Source organism: Diabrotica virgifera, chromosome 8 (genome assembly GCF_917563875.1).
Source record: "Diabrotica virgifera virgifera chromosome 8, PGI_DIABVI_V3a".
Classification (NCBI taxonomy): domain Eukaryota; kingdom Metazoa; phylum Arthropoda; class Insecta; order Coleoptera; family Chrysomelidae; genus Diabrotica; species Diabrotica virgifera.
The window spans coordinates 156,031,480-156,040,791 of NC_065450.1; positions in this window are offsets into that span (position 1 = coordinate 156,031,480).

The following is a 9,312-nucleotide window of genomic DNA, read 5'->3' on the forward strand; positions in this document are numbered from 1 at the left end:
TATAAATATAAGTTTTTGAGTTAAAAGGTAGGTACCTATACAGGCGGTAATTCTTTACATGTGTTGAGACCAGAACTTGCGTTTTAGTCACTTTCTTTTAGTAGGTAAAACAAGTACAGATCCTTCCAAAAGTTAGTTTTCCTCGTGTCTATTATTAACAAGAATAAAAAACCGCTAAACGCCGTAAAAATGAGTGGCGCATAAAATATTCCAGCTACAAAAGATCTGATATGAATGTTACGTGGCGCGAAAATGGATTTTCATTTGATGCAAAACAAAATTCTAGTTTTATTTTAAAATATTTTTCCATAATATTTGCTAAATTTGAAGTAAACGCGCCACAAAAGAGTAACTTTGATACAGTTTGAATTTTGAAACTCTTTTGTGGCGCGTTTACTTCAAATTTAGCAAATATTATGGAAAAATATTTTAAAATAAAACTAGAATTTTGTTTTGCATCAAATGAAAATCCATTTTCGCGCCACGTAACATTCATATCAGATCTTTTGTAGCTGGAATATTTTATGCGCCACTCATTTTTACGGCGTTTAGCGGTTTTTTATTCTTGTATCAGGAGTTTTTCAAAGTTATTTATAAATCAAATGTATGAAGTTGCATGCAATGTTCATCTATTACACGTCAAGCTTTATAAATGGTCACCTCTGTTGCATTATCTCCCAAATGATCTAGTGTCCATCGAATGTACACTAAATTTTTTTCTATTCGAAATAGATTGAAAAAAAAAATATTGAGAGGGCCGGTAAATGAAGTCAGATTGCCCGTTGCCAGATCAAATTTAGCGTCGCAACCACTACAACTACATAAACCATTTTGGGAATAATCGTTAATTGGATTATACTTTTGTAGCTTAATAACTTCTAAACGGCTTAACCGATTTTGATCAGTAAACATGAGTTTGAAACGTATTGACCAGTAGTATCTGATGGATCTAAGGTCAAGTATGATAACTGAAGCTATTACAGGAATTATTGAGCTTGAGGAACAATAGATTTTATTATATTTATGAAGCCTATAACCTAAAAATTCCAATTTTCCCGGATATGAGGTATACACCGTTAGATTCGTCTTGAGTCCCTCTACAAACGCTCAGTTAGTGGCGCAATTCGTAGGTTGAAATGTTGAGTAATTGTCGAAAAACCAAAATTTTCAAAGTTTAGTTTTTCAGTTTTTCGGCTATACTGAGCCGTGTGTATATCTGATCCTGACGGCTTAAACACCATTTGAAAGCTTAAGTCAACACTATTGATTTGATGTATTTGTGGTTCTCCTGTCTCTTCTTGATCCGAATATATTCCCCCAAAAAATATGTCGTTTTGTACCTACCAAGTCCTATAGCTGGCTTATGGGTGGTCAAAAGTCACAAACTACACCGGTTCTAAATCGGCCCTGACCCCCTCTTTAAACACAGAGAAAAAATATCAAATCGGTTTAACTTTCAAACACACATACATACATATCCACATTTTCCCTTTTTTAAATAAAAATTCACATTTCTAAGCTCTATAACTTTTGAATGGTATAACCGATTTTCAAAATTAGACATGCGTTGGAAAGGTAATGATCAGTTTTATTAGAAGCCGTAAAGGTTTGACTTAAATTTTTAAACTTTTTGGGAGTTTTGGGGACGAGAACGAAAAACAGACCCTAAATAGGAAGGGCCGTAAAATCTACACCCTTGGACCAAAATCGATGGTTGACATATAAATGGGTGAGTCTTTTTCTGAACTTTAAGATGGGAGTTGGCCCAATTTTCAATTCAGTCAGATTTAGAAAATCGAAAATTTTGTAAATATATAGTGTCGCGTGTAGGGGGGGTGTGGGTGTGCGCCACTGGCGAGAACTGCCGTTCTCTGGTAATGTTCAAAATTAGACATGCGTTGGAAAGGTTATGATCAGTACTGTTAGAACGGAATGGGACGTTTCGATGCCGCCGGTTCATCGCCGGCCGTTTCGATGCCGCCGGTTCATCGCCAGTCCATTTCATCGCCGTCATATCTCGCATTTCCTAGAATTCCTAATTAATACTAAAAATAACTAATAATTGTAACTGTCGAAAATTCGGAAATATATCAGATAGCGATTGATTGACTGACGATGAATCGGCCAGCATCGGCATCGAACTGGCGGCATCGAAACGGCGGCGATGAAACGTCCTAGACCCTGTTAGAAGCCGCAAAGATCGGACTTAAATTTTCGAAGTTTTTGGGAGTTTTGGGGACCAGAACGAAAAACAGACTCTAAATAGGAAGGGCCGTAAAATCGACACCCTTGGACCAAAATGGATGGTTGACATATGAATGGGTGAGTCTTTTTCTGAACTTGAAGATGGGAGTTGGCACAATTTTCAATTCAGTCAGATTTAGAAAATTGAAAATTTCGTGTATATATGTAATAGTGTCGCGTGTAGGGGGTTGTATTTCTGCGCCACTGGCGAGAACTGCCGTTATCTGGTAATCTTTTCGATATAAAACTAACAGCTTAGCTAACTAATAAATCGAAAACTATTAATTTTATCAAAAAAATGTATAATGAACATTTTTTGCTTATAATTAATATTTTTACCAGCATTTGCGGTCAAAATATAAAAAAAAATTCCACCTTCGAGATGAGGTGGCAACCACCCCATAGTCAAAGCGTCTTTCGGTATCATATAGATTTTTATCCTTGGACTATCCAATACTTATTGTCAAATTTTCAAGCAAATCTATCCATTCTGTAAAAATTGCGAAGTGAAAAATTTCAGTTCCTGGACTAATTATACTTTTGGAGCTCTATAACTTCTGAACGGCTTACCTGATGTTGATCACTAAACATGAATTTGAAACGTATTGACAAGTAGTATCTGATGCATCCAAATCGAGTATGATAACTGAACGTATTACAGGAATTATTGAGCTTGAAAAACCGCTTTTCCCATAAGAAATAGATTTGATCATATTTATGAAGCGTATAACTTAAAAATTCGAATTTTCCCAGATATAAGGCATACACCGTTAGACGCGTCCTGAGTCCTTCTACAAACGCTCAGTTATTGGCGCAATTCGTAGGTTGAAATTTTGAGTAATTGTCGAAAAACCAAAATTTTCAAAGTTTAATTTTTCAGTTTTTTGGTTATGGTGAGCAGTGTGTATATCTCAGCTTGATCGATTAGGCGCCATTTGAAAGCTTAACTCAACCCTATTGATTTGGTGTATTTGTGGTTTTCCTGTCTTTTCTTAAACCTAAGATATACAGTGAGCACGTAAAGGTTGGAATAAATTCATTTTCTCGAGAATGGACGACTTTGCAAAAAATCCCGAAATAGGTCAATTTTTATTTTTAAATTACGACTTTTTGGCATATATATCATACTAGTGACGTCACCCATCTGGGCGTGATGACGTCATTGATGACTTTTTTAAATGAAAATAGGGGTCCTGTGATAGCTCATTTGAAAGGTAATTCAATTATCTATTCAGTAATATAAGCATTGACATAATTATTTATACAGGGTGTCCAGAAAAAAAATTTTTGAATTAAATTTATTGACATAAAAAGAAGAAAGTATGTAATTTATTTAATTCAAAATACATTTTACTGCTCTCAGAAAACAGAAAAAATGTTTATTTGAAAAATAATCATTGCTTTTCGCTTAAATTAAATGTTCAAACTGTCAAGAGGCAGGTGGATAGATGCTTTAATATTGAATTTAAGCAAATAACAATATTTATTTATCAAATAAACATTTTTTCCTGTTTTCTGATAGCAGTAAAATGTATTTTGAATTAAATAAATTACACACATTCTTCTTTTTATATAAATAAATTTAATTTAAAAAAAATTTTTTTGGACACCCTGTATAAATAATTATATTAATGTTTATACTGCTAAATAGAGAATTGAATTACCTTTCAAATGAGCTATGACTCAACCCCTATTCTCATTTAAAAAAATCATCGATGACGTGATTACGCCCAGACGGGTGACGTCACTAGTATGATATATATGCCAAAAAGTCGTAATTTAAAAATAAAAATTGAACTGTTTCGGAATTTTTTTCCAAAGTTGTTCATTCTCGAGAAAATGAATTAGTCCAACCTTTACGTGCTCACTGTATACGCCCAAAAAATATGCTATTTTGTATCTACCTAGCCCTCTAGCTGACTTACGGGTAGTCAGAAGTCAAAAATTAGACCGGTTCTGAATCGGCCCTCACACCCTCTTGAAACACAGAAAAAAAAATTCAGATCGGTTTAACTTTTCCACATACATACATACATACATACATATCCACAAACATTTTCCATTTTTTAAATAAAAATTGAGTCATATTTCTGAGCTCGATAACTTTTGAATGGTATAACCGATTTTCAAAATTAAACATGCGTTGGAAAGGTAATGATCTGTGCTATCAGAAGCCGTAAAGGTCGGGCTTAAATTTTTGAAATTTTTGGGAGTTTTGGGGACGAGAACGAAAAACAGGGTTTAAATGGGAAGGGCTGTAAAATCCACACCCTTGGACCAAAATGGAGAAGTAACATATGGATGGACGAGTATTTTCCTAAACTTTAAGATGGAATTTGGCCCAATTTTCAATTCAGTCAGGTTTAGAAAATCGGAAAATTTCGTGTATATATAGTGTCGCATGTAGGGGTGTTGTGCGCCACTGGTGAGAACTGCCGTTCTCTGTGGATTTTGTTTTAAATTTTTTTGATAAATAGGTATTCTTCGTTTTTATTTATAAACAACTACACAAAAATAACAATTTATTAAGAAGTTACATTTTCTATTGTGTACTTGTGTAGTGCAAAATGTTCCTATAAAATTAGAAAAAAAGCAAAGAGCGCGCTAAAGCGGGCCCCTGCGGAGCCCGGGCCCTGGTTCCGCGGAACCCGCGGAACCATGCTCAGTACGCCACTGAGTAAGGCTGAAAAGAGAGCAGAAACATTGTTGCACGACAAATTAGATAAACATGTGATGTACATAAACTTAAAAAAATACGTGCTACATAATTTAAAATCGCACCGGCGGCTCTAATCATCAAGAGATTTTAGGGTGTGAGTTCATACAACAATATTTAAGCTAAAGAAAAGAAATTATTAATTTTTTGGGCGCCATTAATAGATCAGAATCTATTGCTATTTATCTATATAAAAATTACAAAAATGTTACGAAAAAAATGGTATCCCTTTGGCTAGTAATGGTACTTACCCTTGTTGTCTGTGGTAGGCTGCGTTTCCTAATACAATAAGGATACATAGATGGATTGTGCGAACAGAAAAAGACGAAATAAGTTTTAACATAGTTACCATTTATTTAGATAGAAAATTGTCATTAAACTGAGTTGATTAGAAAAATAAAAAAAAATAAGTCTTTCGCGTTTCATCTTAAAAGTTCAAAAAAAAAAGAAAAAGGAACGAAACAGTTTATTGCAAAATACCTGGTGATGATCCATTGTTGTTGAATTGCTGGAATCGGTTAGCTCGCCAGAGTTGTGGGTACGACGAAATCACTTTCACTTTTCACTTTCATTTTTAGAGTTAAAGTACTGTTACATAGTTGTTATTATATTATACGAAAAATAAAAATTCCATAGTTCTTTTTGTTTTATGAAAAGAAAATAACTGCATTCATGATTATTAGTGATACTTCTCACTGACTTGATAATTAAACATATTTTATTTAGATCATTGTCTTTAAAAAAAATGGAACTGCGTTCCACGAAGATTGAATTAAGTGCGGTTTATATGAGACATATTAAACGGAAGTCTTATCCGCAAATGTTGAACTAAGTTCTGTTTGAACGAAACATATTACACGCCGTACTAAGAAAACTATTATTTTATCGTACCGGACACAACACAGAGAATATACCGGTATGGTATTTAAGACAACATATCGCACTTGCGATTTTCACGACAGAATCTTTAAGATTCCATTTTGCCTATTTAGGCACAGACAAGAAAAAATGCAGGTCTTCACTGCATGACCGCTAGAACTTAATTGATTTCTTCTTGTCCTAATCCCGGACAAGATTCCTCTCTGCTCTCTATATTCACCTCCCTTTTTCACAGCTATCACCTAATTTGACCAATAATCATCATTCCGAAATTTTCGTACCAATCACATAGCTGGAAAATAATGTTTAGACCAGCCTTATTATGATCATACGTTTCTTTTTCGGCCAATCACCACGAGTGTCCTTTTTGTAACCGTTTAAGGATTCCCAGGAAAGTTACTGCGTTGTAATTTTGTGGAATTCCTAGATTTCTATCACTCAAACATTTAGCAATCTTTCCTATTCTTCTTTTTATGAGGCATATCCTGTGCAAAGTAAATACTTTTAGGAAAGCTGTCTCCGAGCTCTAAAGTGTCTTTGTGATTTTACTGCCTGCAATAGCTAAATTATCAGCTTAGGCGTCTAGAATTTCTTAAAATATTAATCCTTCCGCTTTCTTGTGGGTGGCCTAAGAGAAACGCGTTGGGAAGTACATTTCGTCTTATTTCTATCTATAACGACAGAGACGGACTTTTGCCATATTTAGATTGTGATTCTCTGAGCCTGTTTCACTGCCTCCCCCACGATTTCAACTTCGTGCTAACCAGTTTGAAATCGGAAACGGAAATAAAAAAATGAAACAGCAAAAAAAAAAATGAAAACCACATTTGTTAGTCACCATATCGTAATATCGTTCAGAGGCCTTAGGCTTTCTCTAACGATCAATACATGTCTTACAATCTAGACATGGACGCGTTAATCATAACACAAAAAATTCACAAGAATACAACGACGTAATTCGTCATCGTAGACACAAAAAAAAATAAAAACACAAAAATAGGGCAAGATATGTTAACGTTTTTTCGGATGCATAGGTTTCTTTCAACCTAGACTAACACCACGAATAACATAAGAATAATGATGTCTTAGCATCATTAACGCCATAAAAAAATAACATCTTATCTTTGACTTGGATGCATAAAGTCTCTCATTCATGACTTATTCCAGAGATAACACAATATAATAACGCCATAAGCAGTTATTACTTACGGACCAAAAAAAAAAAACAAAAAAAAGGGGAGTTACTGATAGTTCTAAGTTGGACCTTGTAATTCTATAAAGATAAGCCTGTAATTAGTTTATTGTGGAAAAATGGACACATTGCTTTTCAGAAACTTACTACTCTTTCAAGAACAGGGGGGATTAGGAAAATATTGATATTTTAACTTCGTTGTGGTAACCAGAACAAGCGATAACTGACGCGTATCATACGCCTATCATAGGAACATTTTCGGTGGGGTCAACTTAAGGTAGGGTCATAGTCGGTAGAGTCTATTATTCAAAGTTACACAACCAAACGGAAGTTTTAGGAAATGACATAGGAAGTCATCACCTAAGGTCTGTGGCTAAATTGCGATTATGAATGGCTTCTCATTCCGACGAGTCAACTGGCGGGAATCCGCTCACTTCATCCCTAGCCTTCCTCAGTGTCTGGCCATCCATACCGTAAAGGGGGTTAGACAACATATTTTAATAGAGGGGGCTGAAATTCATAGGTCCTTGAAGTAAGAATAAACTTAGGCAAAACAAATAGGTTCTATTACGAACTATCGCTAGTAACTGTACTAAGGACTTCTGATATCAATCTAGATACCAAAAAAAAATAAGAAACGATTTTCAAAAAAAAAATATAAAAAACATTTTCCCTAAGCTTAAGCTGGATTGCATATAAGCGAAGGTAGTATATCCTAGAAGGATACCAAAAAAATAAAAAAAATAAAAAAAGCAAACTTTTTATTATGTAGAAAAAAGTTTTACTTCTATATCGGACTAACGCACGACATAAAAACATTTGAAGAAGGATTTTTAATATGTCCCTTCAACAAAACAAACAAATTTATATTCTTATTAACTAGGTAAAGCAGTTCAAAGAACTGGGGTGTGAGCCAAACTGAGTTGCTCTGGAGATCAACGTGCGGAATCCCCTACACTACTTCCAGAGGCTCGTCTCCTTCGCGACAACATCAAAAAAATATATCAAATAGATAAACATTGACCGCAGCGGGACAATTCCCTACTATTGGTCTACACCACACATCAAAAAAAAGGTTGTCGAGACAGCTCTAAAAAAATTAATGCGCGTCTCTCGTCCTGAAGGGACAAAGGCACTTGGGGACGGTTTTGCCGAAGCAAAGTTGTATTCAACGTACTACGTACTAGGGTATCAGTGCATTACTGATCCCACGCCAAAATTTGTTGGAAGAGAAACAAATCCCTTCCAGGAAAAAGTTCGCAATTTGCGCGACTTTTCCTTTAACACGGACCACGGAGGAAATGGGGTGTCGCTAAAAAAAATTACCGAAGTATTTAGATTATAATAGGCTTTCAGATCAAAAATTCATATGTCCAAAATCATTTATTTGAAATCACACTTTCCAAAATTTAAGAATTTCGACTAATAAAAAAATTTGGTGCACAAAACAAAAAAATTATTTCTCTCAAAAAAACTTTAAGCACCTGTACTATAAAATAGAAAAAATCAAAAATATCTAAAAAATTATATTTAAAGTTGGTTCATATCGCCCTGTAAATAACGGAATATACATTTCTATTCGCTATCGGACAAATCTGAAGCATCTGACGAAACATTGACGGATGTATAAGCTTTTAAATCTTTAATACAGTAGAACCTCGATTATCCGTCAGGTCACCGGACTAAGGGTGTGACGGATAATCGAAAAGACGGTTAACAGAACATTAAAAAAAGTTGAAAATTGATAATACAACTCTCAAATTTTATTTGTTTGTTTTGTTTGATAATACAATAAGAGGAATTTGTGTTCGTGTTAATATTGTCGAATTTGGTTTAAAATATTCTGAAATCTTTGTTTGCTTTACTGATGCTTCACATTTTGCAAGGGCTGAATTTCTTAATCAGCGTAAGATCATGTAATCTACTTTATTGGATTCTTCTTGTCGAGAATACCATTCGATAAATGGTTGCATGTGCGATGCAGCTTCTCTAGCTTCTTTAGGCAAATCTTTGTCAGTTGCAAAATCATCATCGACATCGCACCGTCAAGTTCCAAGATTTTGTCAGCTTCTGAAGCTGTTTCGTCAGCCTCTGTTTTGCCATTTCAACGACTTCATCATCTGTCAGCAATCGATAGCCGCTTGCTTCCTCATCACAAATTAACCATTCCTTTAAGTCATCTTTAGGCAACGAAAACAAAACAGTTGATTCAGCCATAACTTCATTTGTTACCGCATTGTACATTTCAGCGAATTTTGTTTGGTTTATCACAATGCTAAAA